This window comes from Sapajus apella, unplaced genomic scaffold (genome assembly GCF_009761245.1).
Source record: "Sapajus apella isolate SASKATOON/1434 unplaced genomic scaffold, GSC_monkey_1.0 scaffold70, whole genome shotgun sequence".
Lineage (NCBI taxonomy): Eukaryota > Metazoa > Chordata > Mammalia > Primates > Cebidae > Sapajus > Sapajus apella.
The window spans coordinates 1,149,493-1,167,102 of NW_022437010.1; the positions used below are offsets into that span (position 1 = coordinate 1,149,493).

The window sequence follows — 17,610 nt, forward strand, 5'->3', positions numbered from 1 at the left end:
GGGTAACAAGAGCGAAACTCCGTCTCAAAAAAAATAAAAATAAATAAATAAATAAATAAATAAGTAGGCCTGGCTCGGTGGCTCATGCCTGTAATACCAGCACTTTGGGAGACCAAGGTGGGCAGATCACCTGAGGTCAGGAGTTCAAGACCAGCCTGGACAACATGGTGAAACCCTGTCTTCTCTACTAAAAATACAAAAATTAGCTGGGCATGGCGGCGCACGCCTGTAGTCCCAGCTACTCGAGAGGCTGAGGCAGGAAGCAGTGGTTGCAGTGAGCCGAGATCACATCATTACACTCCAGCCTGGGAGACAAGAGTAAGACATCATCTCAAAAAATAAATAAATAAAATAATAAATAAATAAAAATTAAAATAATTAAAAAAAAAAAAGACTGTGGCTTATGCCTTCCCCTCCCCCTGTTTGCATCTGGACCCACACGGGTGCTTCCTGCTGTGGCCCTGTGTGGTGTGCTGTGCCTCTTGTTTCCAGGGGAACTGTGAATAACATTAAAGTTTTGTTCCAATAGCAGAAACAAAAGGAAGAAAACACGATTTCATAAAACATCTTTCCGCACAGTTAAATACTTCCATGTCAGCTTATGACAATAACATAACTATTAAATAGCTGACTAAACTGTATTGAACACAAATTGAAAACAACCTTCCTTTTTTTTTTGTTTGGAGATGGAGTCTTGCTCTGTCACCCAGGCTGGAGTGCAATAGTGCGATCTCAACTAGACGCAACCTCCTCCGCCTCCTGGGTTCCAGCGACTCCCGTGCCTCCACCTCTGGCGTAGCTCGGACTACAGGCATGCATCACCACACCCTGCTCTTTTTTTTTTTTTTTTTTTTGTAGAGACGGGTTTCACCATGTTGGCCAGGAAGGTCTCGATCTCCTGACCTCGTGATCCGCCCAGCTTGGCCTCCCAAAGTTCTGGGATTACAAGCGTGAACCACTGTGCCTGGTCTGAAAACAACCTTTCACAAGGGACCTGCATCATTGAGATATATGAGGTTTCCTTACATTAAATGAGGTCAGGCATCACTCTTGTACACGTTTATCACTTTGATGGGTTTTTGAGTTCAAAAACTGCCTCCTTAGGACTTAAGTTTTATTGGATTCCAGAAATGAGAGATTCTGTTGTTTGCAGCACTTTAGCATCAAGTAGTAAGCTTTTTCTGCCATCTACTTATTCAGATGTGTTTGTTCACAGTTTGACTTAGGTATTTTGCATTTCAAGTGGATTTCCTAGGTTTCACTGACTCTTTCAAATAAAAGTACAGCATTGATTTGCCTCTCACAGCAGGGTCGTCTCTCTCACTGAAATCAATAGAACACAGTATGCCCTGTACTGTTTTGTTTGCAAGCGGGAGGAAGTTCTTAATGACTCCACTAGACAAATTTTCATCTTGCCTTGCACACAATGCCTTCTTCACCTTCAAAACAAGGCACCGGGCTGCACCCAGCTGGATGTAAATCAAGAATTCATTTGCAACTTGTAAAACCTTCCCTCCAATTCCATGTAAGAGCAGCCAAATGAGAAATTGTGCTCACTTAAAACTATTGCCTAATTTTAACCCCTGTTTACAACCCAAGACAGGTCAAGAGTTGCTTAAGGTCATTGGTAAACTCTGTTTGTTGCTGTGTGTGCTGGGGTATATGTGTTCTGGGAACTAGGTCCCTGTCTCTTGCAAGCCTAATGTTTTATAAAGATTAGTGGGGTAGTTCTGTTTACAGTGCTATTCTTCAAATATGGAAAAAACACCTAAATAAACTTTTTAAAAAAGCAAAAACATGGGAGACAGAGTCTTTTAATGTCCTGGGGAAGCTGTCCCCATCCCCTGGCCACAAAGAATATGCAGAAATACAGGGAACCTAGTACTGGCACTTCTTCCTGAAATACCCCTTTTACCTGGACGTTTGGATGAAAAGCCCTGGGCTTCAGTTAGAAGTTACACAGTGACCCAAAACCACACACACCTAATTCGGGATAATTGTTACTCTTGGAAGCGTCTGGGAAGGAGCCCTTGGTGGGTAGGGGGGATTTTAGGAGTACCAGGAACATGGTTTCCTGGGCTGCTTATACAGGTAAGAGCAATGTAAAAAATCAGTGATCTGTTCAATTCTGATATGTGTAGTTTTCTGTATGCAGTATTATATTTCAATAAAAAGTTTACAAAAGTTATAGAGTAGACAGAAGTGTGATATTTAAATAACTTTGTAAACTAAAGCATGAGACTTCAAGGAAATGTGGATCTCTTCAGTGGCTTGCCTTCCTACCCTCTCCTCTGCCCAGGGCCAATTTCGGGATTGTAGTAGCAGTTTTCAGTATCCAGTTTTCAGGCATTAAGGGATTTACTTTTTTTTAAGCCTCAGCCTCCTGAGTAGCTGGGATTACAGGTGCCGGCCACCACGCCCAGCTAATTTTTGTATTTTTAGTAGAGAAGCGTTTCACCAGGTTGGCCCGGCTGGTCTCGAACTCCTGACCTCAGGTGATCCACCTGCCTCAGCCTCCCAAAGTGCTGGGATTACAGGCATGAGCCACTGTGCCCAGCTGGCTTTACTTTTAAGTACTTGCATGTTTTAGAAACAGAATTATGGGTAGCTCAAAACCAATGACTAATATATTCAATTTATAGGAAAAAATAAACCAGTGAGCCATCTGCAAACCTAAACAGAGCTTCTCCTGTATGAATTCTGATAAGAAACCATATTGGGATGTTGTGACATGCTCACCATGACACCCTTTTATGATTTGATTGGTTGATGGCAAGTTTTGTGAGTCAGTCACATGTGTTTTCAAAATAAAAGTGGGACACACTTTTGGTTGTTCTTGTTCTACCAATTAAGTTCATGGTGTTTCTACCATTTCTTCTGAATCACTGATATTGAAAAATCAAAGGTGGCCAGGTGTGGTGGCTCACCCCTGTAATCCAAGCACTTTGGAGGCCAAGGCAGGCGGATCACCTGAGGTCGGGAGTTCAAGACCAGCCTGATCAACACGGTGAAACCCCATCTTAAAAAAAAAAAAAGAAGCCAGGTGCGGTGGCTCACGCCTATAATCCCAGCACTTTGGGAGACCGAGACAGATGGATCATGAGGTCAAGAGATCGAGACCATCCTGGTCAACATGGTGAAACCCCGTCTCTACTAAAAATACAAAAATTAGCTGGGCATGGTGGTGCATGCCTGTAGTCCCAGCTACTCAGGAGGCTGAGGCAGGAGAACTGCTTGAACCCAGGAGGCGGAGGTTGTGGTGAGCCGAGATCGCACCATTGCACTCCAGCCTGGGTAACAAGAGCGAAACTCCGTCTCAAAAAAATAAATAAATAAATAAATAAAATAAAAAAATAAAAAAAATAAAAAACTGCCAGAGGATCTTTGAGAGACTCTCACGATCACCTTGTCACATACAAAAGGCATTCATTTAATAGAAAAGAAAGAATAAGCAGCTGCTTTTTCAGCCCCCAATGGCTACATACTCTATAATAAAAATACGATGTTCTAGAAAAGGCAACAACAGGGATGGAGAACAGGTCAGGATTTGGCCAGGGGACGCTGGGGTTAGGGCAGACTACCAGCAGCAGCATGAGGGAATGTTGGGGACTGATGGAATTGTTCTTGATAGTGGTGGCGGATGTGTGACTCTATGCCACTGTCAAAACACACGGAACTGCACACACAAGAGAGTAAACTGTATGTATATAAATCAAAAACTACAGGCCGTGCACGGTGGCTCATGCCTGTAATCCCAACACTCTGGGAGGCTGAGGCAGGCAGATCGAGGTCAAGAATCAAGACCATCCTGGCCAACATGGTGAAACCCATCTCTACGAAAAATACAAAAATTGGCTGGGCATGGTGGTGCATGCCTGTAGTCCCAGCTATTCGGGAGGCTGAGGCAGGAGGATAGCTTGGGCCCGGGAGGCGGAGGTTGCGGTGAGCCGAGATCCAACAACAATGTAAAACAGAATGGATCTCCTTCATGGTAAGTGTATACATTTTTAAAGCTGTATTATATAGTACCCTATAAGACTTTTATGTGAGTAATATTAATATTCACTATCTTCTTCCATAAATTCTGAACACATTTTAAGAATCCTGTCATTAAAACCCATATTTCAATATTAGTATAGATACCAAAATATTCATACTGCCCCTTTGCCCAGATATCTGTGACATTTCAGAAATAAATTATAAGAAGCACTAAATATATAAAGACTATTGCCTTGAAGGACTTAAAACTTCCATCTTTTTTTTTTTTTTTTTTTTTATAGAGTCGTGCTCTGTTGTCCAAGCTGGAGATCAGTGGTGCAATCTCAGCTCACTGCAGCCTCTGCCTCCCGAGTTCAGGCAATTCTCCTGCCTCAGCCTCCCGAGTAGCCGGGACTACAGGTGCCCACCACCATGCCCAGCTAATTTTTGTATTTTTAGTAGAAGCGGGGTTTCACCATATTGGCCAGGCTGGTCTTGAACTCCTGACCTTGTGATCCATCTGCCTCGGCCTCCCAAAGTGCTGGGATTATGGGCGTCCTGTGCACCTGGCCAAAAGTCCCATCTTTATTGCCAAGTTCAACTGCTAAATCATGCAACATGAACAAATCATTTAGTCTCCCTGCACTTGGTTTCTCTAATTTTAAACGATGAGAGTATCCCTTCCATCCCTAGCACACAATTACCCATTCCACTTCACAAAATGGAGCTTAAGTTTCTACTTCTTTCATATCTTCCACTCAAAAAAACTTCATCACCACAACCTTTCTCTTTCCATGTGCCAGGAGTGAAGCTATTAGTTATGTTATTAAAGAGTTAGTAATTCATGGCTCACAGCATGTGCCTTCTCCACCCTTGCCACCATGAGATTAGCAGTTATTATCATTCCTTGGCTGAGAAAACCAAGTGGAGAATGGAAAAAATTTGTCCAAGGTCGCCAGCTACAAGAAGCCATGATGTGAGCCCCCTACCCTTGGACAGAGGGGAAGCTACCCTCTTCATTCCACTATAGCTCTCAATTCCCTGGGGACCACTGGCAGACTCTGGAGGTACAGGGGCTCATGTCTAATTCATATGGCACACTCTCTCCTGCTCTTGCCTCTACTGGGATACAATGGATGGGAGCTGATGGGGAGATGCACAAGTTTCTCCTCACTGAAACACCCTGTTTCAGTCTGGTTCAGGGGCCCCCTCATTCTGGTGGAAATAATACTGCATATTTTACTGAGGCAGGAAGAGAGAAGAGTCAGGTTATTTGGGAATTGCAGGTGTTCTTTTTTTTTTTTTTGAGACGGAGTTTTCCTCTTGTTGCCCAGGCTGGAGTGCAATGGCGCGACCTTGGCTCACTGCAACCTCTCCTGCCTCAGCCTCCCAAGTAGCCGGGATTACAGGCATGCCCCATCGCAACCGGCTAATTTTGTATTTTTAGTAGAGACAGGGTTTCTCCATTTTGGTCAGGCTGGTCTCGAACTCCCAACCTCAGGTGATCTACCTGCCTCGGCCTCCCAAAGTGCTGGGATTACAGGGGTGAGCCACAGCACCCAGCCAGGTGTTCTCTTTTTGAGAGTCAATCAACACTGGCCTAGGATTTTGCTGGCTACCTGTGTTTCCCAGCATTGCAGCACATGAACTGACACGCTTATGAACAGCGCACATGGTGTAATTGGTCACACTTACTAATGTGAGATTCTTAGCTACTCTGCTCCTCTCATTCCTCTTGCAGGATGAGCCCTGGTAGTATGGGAAGCTGACAGACAGAGGAAATTCCAGCTGCTTTTGTCTGAGTTTGAGAAAATTGTCCAGATCCTTTGTAGTAGCATTTTGGGGGATTGCATTTTTTCCTAGCCCCTTAGCAAGGGGAAATGGTTCATTGTTAATTTTCCCCTTAACAAGGGCAGTTGGTGGAATAAATACAACTAACAGTTATTTACACTTACTAGGCACCATACACTATTCCAGGCACTTGATATGTATTCATACATTTCATTTGCACAATGGTAAGATTAGTATCGCCATTTACAGTAACTGAGTTTATTTCTCTACATTTCTCCACATATGGAAACTGAGAATCAGAGAGATAACGTAATTAGCTTCGTGTCACACACACTAGGAATCTGCAAAGCTGGATTTGAAGCCAAATGGTGTGGCTCCAGAGGGTCCCCTCGCTCCCCAACACTGAAAGCACTACACTAGCCTTGTCCAGCTCCCTGTCCCTGGGCACATCGAGAAAATACTCTTGGAAACAAGGGGAAATGTGCTATGTTAAGAACCGGAGAGGTGAAGATATTGTGTAAGTACTTGCTACTCAGTTTTCTCCGCTGGCCAGAATTTTGCAGCACAGAAATCACCTGCACACACAGCCTAGGGTGGCTGGCCTGAGATCTAAATCGTGACAGTGGTGGTGGCTGGCATCCAGATGTGGACACGGTAACCATGACAAAGAGAGAAATTCGATGCCCAGAGGCCATTGTTTCACGAATTCTTCGGGACACAATGTAATATAAATAGGAATGTGGTGACATTAATATACTGTAGAGAGGGAGAAGAGGAGGGATAGAGGTGGTAACAGAACTAACAATGGCTGAGCCAGGAGATACACCCCCATTGTCCGTAATTCTCACAACAGTCTTAGGAAGTTGGTACCATCCTCGATTTACAGAGGAGTAACCTGAAGCCCAGGTTAAGATAGGTTAATTGCTCAAGATCTGACAGCAATTAACCTATCTTAACTTAGGCTGACAGCAGGTAAATAGAACCTAAGTGTGTCAGCCTCTAATACTTTTGTTTTTTTCACTACATGTTCCAGAGTTAAAGCAAAATACAAGAATCTCTTCTGAGACCACCTAGCCCAATTTCTTCATTTTATAAATGAGGAAACTGAGGCCCAGAGAGGTTAAGTGACATGTCCAAGGTCAAACAGCTATTTAGAGACAAAGGCTAGAACTTAGAACAGAATTGTGTAGTGTGGGTATCTAAGTCACTAGCCTCTCTTACACAGTACTTGAAAGCACTTAAAAAAGAAAAAGAAAACATTCACAAATGGCTCATAATCCTTCCTGTCCATTTGCTTAGTATTCTACTGCTCTTCTTTTTTTTTTTTCAGCAGTTTGCTAAATGCCCTGTTTATTCTGCAAACAAGGCTTAGAAATGTGTAGACACAATCTGTAGGTTGAGAAATCTCTGCCCCGGCGCAGTGGCTCATGCCTCTAATCCCAGCACTTTGAGATGCTGCAGAGGGCGGATCAGGAGATCAAGAGATAGAGACCATCCTGGCCAACATGGTGAAACCTGAAAATACAAAAATTAGCTGGGCGTGGTGGCGTGTGCCTTTAGTCCCAGCTACTCCAGAGGCTGAGGCAGGAGAACGGCTTGAACCTGGGAGATGGAGGTTGCACTGACCTGCGATCACGCCATTAAACTCCAGCCTGGGCGACAGAGCAAGACCTCATCTCAAAAAAAGAAAAAGAGAAATCTCTGTGTAGCTGTGACTTCACAACTACCACAAAAGCAGTAATAACAGCGGCTTCTGAACACATTAACCGACCATTGATTTGTTTAGAGAGAACACAGTGAGAATGGATTCCAAATGGACTGTTTCTCTAAGAGGGCATCATATTTTGCTGCTCTAGTCTTTAAGAACAAGTGGAGCCTTCACCTGAGCTGCCACCTCCCTACCGCTCAGGGCTTCAACAATTGCAAGTGCAAACTTGAAGCTGGTCCCAGGCCCCTGGCTCGTAAGAATCAGGCCGTCCTTTTCCATGCCATTCTCAGGGTAGGTGTAATGACCCCCATTCATCATTTTGTCTTTAGCAAGCAGGTGTGTTGTAACTTTACTTCCAAAACCTATTTCATGAGCCAACAGTGCAGTGGGACCTGCGCAGGTGGCGGCTATCAGGCCCTTCCAGTTTTCCTGCTTGTTCAGTATCTCCTTCACCACAACAGACTCATAAATTCTGTGCACCCAGATGAACTTCTGGTAGAACCACCATGTCATCCATGCCTAGGGTCCCTCTTTTTTTGCATCTTCAAGACTGGCATCAGCGCAAATGACAACATCACAGCTACATTGTACTGGATCTTTTCCAGCCAGACTTGCAACGGTGACCTTAATCCCAGCTCACCTCATGACATCTATGGGATGATCATCTCCATTTCCTCTGTTCCTTTAGCCAGGATGACCAGAGCTCTTTTGGAAGCCATTTTTATGTTATATGTTTTAAAGGCTGCACCCTGCGCCTCTTCCTGCGGACGTGGTACCCCGGCCCACTGGGGACCACTCACCCTACACCAGGCAGAAGGTGGACGTCAGTATTCTACCCTTCTTAGCTGTGCAGTGTGAAGTGTTTAAAAAGTCAAAGTTCATGAGCTACTGTTCCAATCCTTAGTGTCTTCTGGGGTCATCAGCACTCATATCCTGACCGGTGTGGTGGCTCACACCTATAATTCCAGCACTTTGGGAGGCCAAGGCGGGAGGATTGCTTGAGCCCAGGAGTTCAAGACCAGCCTGGACAACACAGTGAGACCCCATCTCTAACAAAAAATCAAAACTACAGCAACAAAACCCCTCATAGTCCTTGGAGCAACCCAGAGATTCTGCTGGTCCTTTTATAAACATCTTTGAAAAGAAATGTTAGCAAGTCATAGTCACTGCTGTGAGACTGTCTCCAGACCAATTCCAGATATATTTTATGGGGTGGAAGTTGAATTAAGACAATTCCTGGGCCAGGCACAGTGGCTCTTGCCTATAATCCCAGCACTTTGGGAGGCTGAGGTGGGTGGATCACGAGGTCAGGAGTTCAACACAAGCCTGGCTAACGCAGTGAACCCCGTCTCTACTAAAAATACAAAAAATTAGCCGGGTATGGTGGCACGTGCCTGTAGTTCCAGCTACTCGGGAGGTTGAGGCAGGAGATTTGCTTGAACGTGGGAGGCGGAGGTTGCAGTGAGCTGAGATTGCACCACTGAACGCCAGCCTGTGTGACAAAGCAAGACTCTGTTTCAAAAAAAAAAAAAAAAGACAATTCCTGGCCAGGTGTGGTGGATCACACCTATAATCCCAGCACTTTGGGAGGCTGAGGCAATAGGATTGCCTGAGCTCAGGAGTTCGAAACCAGCCTGGGCAACATGGCAAAACCCTGTCTCTACTAAAAATACAAAAAATTAGCCAGGCGTGATAGTGCACACCTGTAGTCCCAGCTCCTTGGAAGGCTGAGGGACAAGAATTGCTTGAGCCCAGGAGGCAGAGGTTGCAGTGAGCCGAGATCATGCCACTGCACTCCAGCCTGGGCGATAGAGTAAGACTGTGTCTAAAAAAAAGGCAATTTCTACTTTCTAATAAATTCTCAAACACCTTGAAAACTTTCTTTAATGTCCTAAAACCAAAGTTAACTGAGGCTCAGTTTGGTTAAACAACTTGTTCAGTGATTGACAAGCTGTTAAATGACGAGACCAGAATTCAAAAGATCTGTCCTATTCCAAAGTTTGTATTCTCTCATCCACATCACCCTGCAAGGTCAAAGTCCCCATGCAAAGTAACAAGGCTTAATAACTGGGCATCTCAAATCACAGATGTGAAAAATTCCCAGAATATTGACTGTCATAAAGAAGGCTCTGTGAGAATACGCAGTAATGGAAAATACATTCAGATTTGGCTGAAGGCAAAATATCTTCTTATCAATTCTATATTCACACATACTTTGGACTCCTTGTCTTTTTTATTTCTTTAATAGAGGAAGTGGAATATTCAGTCTGGAGAAGAGATGAAAACAAGGGACCCTTAATGGCTAGAGGGTACATAGGAAACAGTGTGCCCCACTAACCAATTTCCTACTCCTTTCCATTTTTCCTCCAGGAAAAGGAAGGCCAAGAGAATTGAAATCTTAACCAGCCGCATTCTGCCTCTTACTTTGAATGTCTAAGAGCTTGTGCTTGTAGATTCAGCTTTGTAGCTGAAAAACAAAGAAAAGAAAACTCAGTCTGGTTCAGGTAGTATATCCTAAAAGTTGAAGTTGGATGAAAATATTTTCACTTTTCAGTGAACTGTTATTATGGGATGAGGAGAAAGCCTCGGTCTGGAATATCAGAATTTTACATTTTCTTTGAAAAGAGGAAGCTACTCATTTCAGAGAATTATAGAGTCAACTCTAAGATTTGTCATAAATGCCGTTTTTTTGCTTTGAGTTTGCATAACAAGTTGATGGTTGTTGAAAGCAGCTGATGAGTGCATGAGGATTACAGTACTATTCTCTGCACTGTTGTGTGTGTTTATGTTTTCCTATTAGAGTTTAAAAATTACTCCTGTGCAAGGCCAGCCAAAACCTGTATAGAATAATTGCAAAAAGCCTTTCATTTTTTTCAAGTCTTGGCTTTGTTGATTTCCAAGAAATTGTATTATGTTCTAAACAGACATCTTAAGTCCCTTCTGGAACATGGTACAGCTTAAGAAAATAAAGCAACCAATTCAACCCAGTTCCTGCTCCTTTCCTGTGATGTGATTGATCTCAAAAACAAATACTATTGACATCCTCCATGTTTTTAAGGAAACACCCTTCTAATGGGAAATACATACTTCACAGTGTTATGTAAGGAGTAAGCGAAGCTTTTTGGTGGTCATAAAACTTATAACAATAACATTAATGGAAATCAAAATGATCAAGAACAGATATCCTAGTCTGGACAACATAGTGAAACCCCATCTCTACAAAAAATTTAAAATTAGTGGGGCATGGGGAGGCATGATTATAGTTCCAGCTACTAGGGAGGCTGAGGTGGGAGGATCGCTTGAGTCTGGGAAGTTGAGGCTGCAGTAAGCTGTGATGGTACCACTGCACTCCAGCCTGGGGAACAGACCAGAGACCCTGTCTCAAAAACAAACAAACAAACAAACAAACACAAAAACAGATCTCCATCTAAACATGTCAGTTTGCTTAAAGTTTCCCACATTTCCTCCTATACATCTTTGGGTATATCTGTATGTTTTTATATGGTTGGTGAGTCATGGCATGGACATCCTTCTCTAGTGAGATTTAAACTGCTTTTATTCAACACCTTGAGGCTCTTGTTAGTATAGGAATACTAGACCACATTTAGGTTTTTCTTAATATATGTTCATATTAACAAGTGGATAAATACTTAACCTGTCATTTTACCCCATTTAAAAAATTTAATTCTCAGAACAGCCTTACTAAGTAGCCATCATTATCATGACTACAAAGTGAAGAGTTTTAGGTTTAGGGTATACAAGGTCATGAAATGAACGGAGATAAAGCTAAAAGTCATCATTGGGATTGTCTCACTCCAAGGCCCATCATAGTTCCCCAAGATGAGTATTTCCCAAACATCAGTCATTTGCATACCACTTTCATGAAATCTGCCATACGTGATCAACACCATAAAGCTTTTGCTTATATCAACTTGTCTTTATTTTTACTGATGGTTGGAAATGAACAGAATCGGCATTTGCTGCAAATCTATACGTGTAGCCCCCAGATGAGAAACCTCAGTAAAACCCAGGAAATTGTTAGAAATACAGATTCTGGGACTGCTCCAGACCTGCTGAATCAGAAACTTCAGGGTAGGGCTCAAAAATCTGTGCTTTAACACGACCTGCAGAAGATTCTGAGGCCTGGTCAAGTCTAGGAACCCCTGTTCTATATGTACTAGCCTATTTAATACTCACAACTTCTCTAGGAGCTAAGCACAATTATTGCCATCATCACAGATGAGTAAACTAAGGCTCAGCATAAATTAACACCAGTGTCACCAGTTAGCAAATATGGGGAAGATGGACTTATACTATGTTTGTCTGTCTCCAAAGTCGTTTTCCCAATATCATATGGACTCAACCAAAGAAGGATGGAAGGAGATGTTTTTCTATTGTGTAAAGAGAAGTAGGATAGACATATGTATTTTCGAGAGACAATTTAGATGTTACATATATATTGACATAGGTATATGTACTATTACATTGTACTATGTACATTGACATATATATATTATGTACTATGTATACTGACACTGACATATATATATATATTATGTACTATGTATACTGACATATACATATATTGACATTTGTATATGTACTATGTACATTGACATATACCTATATTAATTATATATAGCTTTGATATACACCGAATATTTTATTGTTTTTAAGAGCCATTGAAATGCAATACTTTGTTTAAAACAAAGACAAGTGTCTAGGTGCGATGGTTCACACCTGTAATCTCAGCACTTGTGGGAGGCTGAGGGGAGAATCAATTGAGCTCCAGAGATGGCAACATATTGAGATCCCATCTCTACAATTTTTTTTTCTTTTGAGACAGAGTCTCACTCTGTCACCAGTCTGGAGTGCAGTGGTGCGATCTCAGCTCACTGCACCTCCGCCTCCCGGGTTCAAGCAATTCTCCTGCCTCAGCCTCTCAAGTAGCTGGGACTACAGGAGTGTGCTACCATGCCCGGCTAATTTTTTGTATTTTTAGTAGAGATGGGGGTTTCACTGTGTTGGCCAGGATGGTCTCGATCTCTTGACCTCGTGATCCGCCCGCCTTGGCCTCCCAAAGTGCTGGGATTACAGGAGTGAGCCACTTCGCCCAGCCTACAAAAAAATTTAAAAATGAGCCAGGTATAGTAGTGCATGCCTGTAGTCCTTGTTACTTGGCAGCCTGAGGCAGGAGGATCGCTTGAGCCCAGAAGGTTGAGGCTGCAGTGAGCTGAATTAGTGCCATTGCACTCCAGCCTGGGTGACAGAGGGAGCCCCCATCTCAAAGCAAAACAAAACGAAAACAAAAACAACTGCTGTTTCTAGAAAAAATTATCTTATACAATTGGTTAGGAATGACAGAAAGTTGAATGAGCTGGAAAAATGAACTTGCCAGTACCGAAGCAGTGGAAAGGATGTTAATAATTCTTTGCGCCAGAATTTAAGGAATGACAGAGAGTTGAATGAGCTGGAAAAATGATCTTGCCAGTATTGAAGCAGTGGAAAGGATGTTAATAATCCTTTGCGCCAGAATTAAATTCATGTTAACTTCAGCTTAGTGGATGTTTACCAGTCACGATTGTACTTATACCTAATTGAATTTTCACTTTAAATATACTTTACACTAATATGTACTTTAATCCAATTTTTCTTATTGTTCTAGATATTAGGAATTAAGAGGTAATTAAAAGTAGCATTTCCCAATTATTTCCTTTTTAGGGGTAGGGGACAGAAATTTTAGGATACAGATTCCCCAATGAAGGAAATGATCCTTCCCAAACAGTACAGTGGAGCCCGTGGCTGGAAACATCACAAATGATTCTATAAATGGCTATAGCCTCAGCATAGCTTATCGTGTAAATACTTTATAACCTGTCTAAGGTTTCTCTACCAGGAGCTCAGCATCCTATGACATAGACTCATCCGTCTAGGTACTCAAGAGCAGGGATACACTTTAAATTAAAATCTTCCCCTGTGATCCTACCTGAATTACTGACCTGAAAAGAACCTAGAGCGCTTTACTGAAGAGGTTAAATAAGCCAAATGGGCCCACATCACTAATACAATATTTTGAAAATCATGTTCAAATTCCTTATGCATACTTAATATTATCTGGCTATCTAAAAATATTATTTTAAAACTCTTGTTCAGTGGATATGAACCTATGGAAGTATCTGTTTTGTGGAATTTCTCCTTCAGCCAGAGTTTATCTCCATATTGAAAAGACAAATGCCAGTGTGGGTTTTCCTCCAGCCCCCAAAGATATTATTATAGACTCGAGTGTCCTGGTGACTGTTTGTTAAGACATGATTCTACCCTGTCATTCAATGTTTATAACTCTCAGTCACCAATTCAATCAGCATGAGTGAATGCATCCTTTGTGGCCCCAGAAACTGAATTCAAAGTCGATGCACAGAGAACACAATACATACTTTGAAAAAGACTGGGGCTGATCCAGCCACACCCAGATTTAAGGCCTTGGTAACCTTTCTGCAGAGAACACATGCCTTCTAAATAGCTCAGTGTTTACGGTTGTTGAGAGCTGGAGAGATGTTTTGAGTTTCTTTCTTAAACCTCGCCTATTGGTTTTTTCCCTAAGCCAGCAATTCAGGAGAAGTCTAGATCAAATTAAGTCAGAAGACGCTCAGTGCATGAATGTGAGTAGCCCGGTACTAGCAGGAGGAGTGGCACCAGCAGGAGGTGGGAGTGGGTGGCAGGGGTGGAGGAAACTCACACCAGGTGCAAGTGAGGCAGAAACTAGGTGGGGGCGTCCCCATGCACCGCCTGCCACAGCTTTCTCTTGGCATTAGAATCCGACTGCATCATGGACCCAGGTTGACTGTGTGGGAGCCAGATTTTCTAAGGAAGGGCTCTATCCCATTAACATTTTATCTGGAGTAAAATGGAGCTTGCTAATTCTCTCAGGACTCTCTCATATTTACTGATATCATTGGTTGGCCTGGCCATTGTGGACTTGTACCTACTGTTTCTCTAATCCTTACTACCAAGAATTATCCCTCATCCTAGGTACAGGGTACACTTTTGTTCCATGCATCTTCTCGGAATTCTCCGGCATATTCCTGCTCCTCCCCAGATCCTTCCATACCCATCCAGCACCCTGCATATTGTCAGATCAAGCAGGTGCATAGTGATTCATGCAGCATAGGAGTAGTCGTGGCGAACATAAAGGCAGATGTCACTTTTCTTACGCTTAAGGAGCTGAAATACTGAGGAGGTTCGGGAGAAGAGCTAGTCAGCTAATAGGTGACCACAATTCAATGCTGGCAGCAGTGGCGTTAGGTCAAGGAGAACCTAGAGTTGAAACACATCTGGGAGGGCAGTGATCAGACAAGACTTCCAGAGGAAATGACCTCCAAGGTGGGCCAGAAAGATGAAGAGTTAGACAGAGATGGTAGGAAGGGCATTCTTTATGAGAGGATGTCATAAAAAGCCCTTAAAAAATAGATGAAAATTGCTGATATGTGTGGGACCAAGTAGTTGTTGGTACATAAAGTATGAGGCATCAAATAAAAAGAAATGAGGGTAGAGACAGAGGGGGTGGGGGGCCAGGTCTTGGAAGTCATGTCACATGAAGAGCTTAAGCCTGGCCTTTTTTTTTTTTTTTTTGAGACAGATTCTCACTCTGTCACCCAGTCTGGAGTGCAGTGGTGTGGTGCAATCACACTCACTGCAGCCTTGACTTTTCAGCCTTGAGCAATCCTCCTTCCCCAGCCTCCTGAGTAGGTGGGACCATAGGCATGCACCACTACACCCAGCTATTTTTAAATTTTTTGTAGGGACGAGGATCTCAGTATGTTGGCCAGGCTGGACTCGAACTCCTGGCCACAAGCAGTCCTCCTGCCTCAGCCTCCTAAAGTACTGGAATTATGGGTGTGAGCCACCTTGTCTGGCCAAGCCTTAAAGGTCCCTTAAAATCAGGAGAAGCCAGGGCAGGCGTGGTGACTCACGCTTGTAATCCCAGCACTTTGGGAGGCCTAAGTGGGCAAATCACGAGGTCAGAAGTTCATGACCAGCCTGGCCAACTTGGTGAAACCCCATCTCTACTAAAAATACAAAAATTAGCCAGGTGTGGTGGCATCTGCTTGTAATCCCAGCTACTTGGGAGGGTGAGGCAGGAGAATTCCTTGAATGTGGGAAGTGGAGGTTGCAATGAGCTGAGATTGCGCCATTGCACTCCAGCCTGGAGGACAGAGCGAGACTCTGTCTCAAAAAAGAAAAAAAAGTAAGGAGAAGCTATCGTAAAGCCTGAGGGAACATCAGGTGTTCTACCAGTGAGAATTCTGCACATTCATTGCGGTTGGATGCTGTGGGGCAAATGTCCCTGATAACTTCATTCCAGAAACTTCCTCATATCTAGCTTTAAAAATGCTTCAACATAATGAAGAAAGAGCTCCTTAAATATCTACATTTGATCTATTTAAATAAAGAACACATCTTGCTGTATTTTGTTTCTCAGACAATATGGCACCTAAAATAAGGACCCTTTTTCCTTTTCTGAGTATAACTCTAGTGAACTCAAAGTCCATATGTAATGTCTCTACATGTTCAATTAGTTTTCTTGTCTATAAACATAATAAAGTACCTCTGGAAGGATGTACAAGGAAGTATTAACAATGGTAGCTGATAGAAGGAAAACTTTAAAAATTTGAGACCTTTAAAATATATTTCCTATTGCTTTTTAAATGCTAACTTTAAAAAGTTTTAATTTTTTATTTTTTTTGAGATGGAGTCTTGCTCCGTCACCTAGGCTGGAGTGCAATGGTTCGATCTCGGCTCACTGCAACTTCCACCTCTTGGGTTCAAGTGATTCTCCTGCCTCAGCCTCCCAAGTAGCTGGGACTACAGGCGCACATCACCATGTCCAGCTAATTTTTGTATTTTTCGTAGATACAGGGTTTCGCCATGTTGGCCAGGCTGGTCTGAAACTACTGACCTAAGGTGATCCACCCACCCCAGCCTCCCAAAGTGCTGGGATTATAGGTGTGAGCCACAGAGCCAGGCCAAAAAAAAAAAATTGACATATTCAGGAAAATTTTTTTTTGCAAGTGGTTGAGGTGAGGGAAAATTAGCCCAATACACTCTTAAGAAAAAGTCACTAACACTTAATACTCAACCATTCATAACTGCCTGATTCCTTCTCACTCCCCAGCTTCTCTGAGAACATCAACCAAGGGCCACTTCCCATTGCCACTGGCCCAGAACAAAGCCTGCTCCAGATGCACCCAGCACACAGCACAGAAGCCTGTGAGGGATAGTGGTCCCTTAGAGAAAGGATACCTGCTGACTCTCATGAGCACAGTGACCCTGACAAGCCTCACATACTTGCTGTGTACACACACACAGACACACACACACACACCATAAAACTACACCACACATACCCAACGCACTACAAACACACCATACACACACACCACACACACTACAAACACACACAAAACACACCCCACACACATACACACACCACACACACCAGACACATATACTACACACACACCACACACATACACACACCATATGCACACCACGCACATATACCACACATACCACACACACACCCACACACATGCACACACACCACATACATACTACAAAAACACCACACACACACACGCCACATCCCACACAAGCATATTGGGACACCACACACACACACACACACACACACACACACACACCACATACATCCCACACACACTCCTTATCCCTGCTAACCTCATCTCCAGCTCTAAGTCATCAGGTGAAACTTCCTTCCACGACCCTTCTCATTTTTTCCGAACACCTTCATCCTTTCCCTATTCTGAGATTCTGCAGGAAATTTGCTTTAGATATACAGGTAAAAAGAAATAGCCATTCTTTCTCTTCCTGGTGCAAGAGAAGTTTGTGTCGAAACTTCAGTCTACACAAATGCAGAGTCAGATACCGGCTTTGCCAAGAAAAGCTATGTGAACAATGTCAACATAATACTGCTTCAGTCTCTCTAAGCCTCATGTTCTTCATCTGTACATGAGGCTACCACATATCTGGCACCAACTATACCAACAAAAATAAGATTAAATGCCATGCATGCAATGTTTACATGTGTTTAAAATAGGTGACTGTAAATAAAG

General features: G+C 43.0%; 1 protein-coding gene, 1 long non-coding RNA gene and 1 pseudogene across 3 annotated transcripts in view; 1 reads left to right on the forward strand and 2 right to left on the reverse strand.

The window, feature by feature from the left end:
* The window catches only part of LOC116531287, a 21,320-nt gene extending 6,158 nt beyond the window's left edge, over nucleotides 1-15,162 (forward strand). Inside the window, exons 2-3 of the long non-coding RNA XR_004260350.1 lie at nucleotides 12,842-12,844; nucleotides 14,330-15,162. This is a non-coding gene — a long non-coding RNA (uncharacterized LOC116531287). The remainder of the gene's footprint in view (nucleotides 1-12,841; nucleotides 12,845-14,329) is intronic.
* LOC116531267 (N-acetyllactosaminide beta-1,6-N-acetylglucosaminyl-transferase) overlaps nucleotides 1-17,610 on the reverse strand; it is an 87,952-nt gene that overhangs the window by 22,196 nt on the left and 48,146 nt on the right. The window lies entirely within an intron of this gene.
* On the reverse strand, nucleotides 7,402-8,791 carry LOC116531272 (annotated as a pseudogene).